The sequence below is a fragment of the Triturus cristatus genome, unplaced genomic scaffold (assembly GCF_964204655.1).
Source record: "Triturus cristatus unplaced genomic scaffold, aTriCri1.1 SCAFFOLD_335, whole genome shotgun sequence".
Taxonomy (NCBI): Eukaryota; Metazoa; Chordata; class Amphibia; order Caudata; family Salamandridae; genus Triturus; species Triturus cristatus.
Window position 1 is genome coordinate 172,721 of NW_028187910.1, and position 2,159 is coordinate 174,879.

Sequence of the window (2,159 nt, forward strand, 5' to 3'; positions counted from 1 at the left end):
AAGCATTTTGGAGACCTCCTCCTTAATGCAAGCTCTGACCCTGTCAGTTACCCTGTAAGCCTTGTGCTTCACAGGTAAGCTGTCTCCTGTGTCCACATCATGGACGCACCAATCTGTGACACCAGGAACCAGGGAGAACCTATCGGGAAACTGCCCCAGCAAGTGGCGGCAATCTTCCTGTTGTTCGCGCGTCAGGGTGGGTGAGAGGTTAACTCCATCCACTGACCCATCTTTCTCAGAGGCCACTAAGAGGTCAGGAAGAGGCTCGGTCTCCTCTTCCATTCCATCATCAGTGGCCAGCAGCATGCCCACTTCGGTCCTCTCTAAGTGGGGCTTAAGGCGGTTAACATGTAGGACCCTCAAAGGGTTCCTGGGAGACCGCATGTCCACCAAGTAGGTGATATGACTTTTGCGCTCCACAACCTCAAATGGACCTGTCCACTTATCCTGAAGTGCACATGGCTCCACTGGGGCCAAGACCCACACCTTTTGTCCAGGTTGAAGCTCTACCAGAGTGGCATTCCGGTCGTACCACCGCTTCATCTCCTCCTGGCTGGCTTCCAGATTTGCCTCAGCAAGTTGCCTGAAACGCCTAGTCTGGTTTCGGAAGGCCAGCATGTAACTATAAACATTCTGGGGAGGTTTCCTGGGAGATTGCTCCCAGCCTTCCTTTACCAAACTCAGAGGTCCTCTTACCGGGTGACCATACAGAAGCTCAAAGGGGCTGAATCCTAGAGACTTCTGTGGCACCTCTCGGTAAGCGAAGAGCAGGCATGGCAAGAGGACGTCCCACTTACGCCTCATCGGACCGTCCAGGCCCATGATCATGCCTTTGAGGGTTCGGTTGAATCTCTCAATCAACCCATTTCCTTGGGGGTGGTAAGGAGTGGTGAACTTGTAAGTTACCCCACACTCCTTCCACAGGGATTTCATATATGTGGATATGAAATTGGTCCCCCTGTCGCTCACCACCTCTAGAGGGAATCCCACTCGGGAGAAAATTCCCATCAGTGCCCGTCCCACCACGGGGGCCGTCACTGTCCTCAGAGGGATGGCTTCAGGGTACCGGGTGGCATGGTCCACCAAGACCAGGATGAACCTGTTGCCCAGGGCTGTCTTGGGGTCCAGAGGCCCCACAATATCAATACCCACTCGTTGGAATGGCGTACCGACCACAGGGAAAGGTTGCAGAGGAGCCTTGTGCTTCCCTCCGCTCTTACCACTTGCCTGGCAAGTCTGACAGGTTCGGCAGTAGGAATCTGAATTCTTGTGCATTTGGGGCCAGTAAAAGTGGGTGACAAGCCTGTCATAGGTCTTGTCCATCCCCAAATGTCCTGCTAACGGCACATCGTGAGCCAGCCCCAGTAGGAAGGTTCTGAACTTCTGGGGTACCACCAGCACACGGGCTGACCCAGGTTCAGCAGCCTTAGGCTCGGAATACAGGAGGTCACTCTCCCAGTACACGTAGTGTGTTTTGGCCTGAACACCATTGGCCTGGTCTGCAGCCTGCTGCCGCATACCCACGAGAGAAGGGCATTCTTTCTGTTCCCTGCAGAATTCCTCCCTGGAGGGATCTCCTTCTTGCTGCCAATTGGTCAGCTCAGGCAGGTCTCCCAGTTCGGCAATCTGTTCCCCGGTAGGCTCCAGAGCATCCCCCTCAGGGTCTACTTCCTCCTGGGCCGTGGGAACTTCGGGGGCCGGTTTCCCGCGCCTCCTGCGCCTTCTCCCTAAGGCCGGTTCCTGGACCTCTCCCTCAGGCTCCAGGACCCTTTCAACACCCCTACTGGCTGCCATCGACCGGGTGGTCACGCACGCCCAGTCGGGTAGACCCACCATCCTCAGATGCGTGGTCTTCTCCACCTTTTCCCAAGGGGAGCTCTCCAGGTCGTTCCCTAGCAGACAGTCTACAGGCATGTCAGTTCTCACAGCGACTTGTAGAGTACCAGAGACCTCCCCCCACTCAAAGGGAACTTGAGCCATTGGACAACGGCTCTCTATGTTGTCAGCATTGACAACCCTACAGTAGGCATTGGGTACAATCTGCTCTTGAGACACCAGGTGTTGCCTCACCGAGGTCACGCTGGCTCCCGTATCTCTAAGAGCCTCAACCTTCTTTCCATTGATGGTCACTACTTGCCCATATTTCTTAGTGTTAGAGG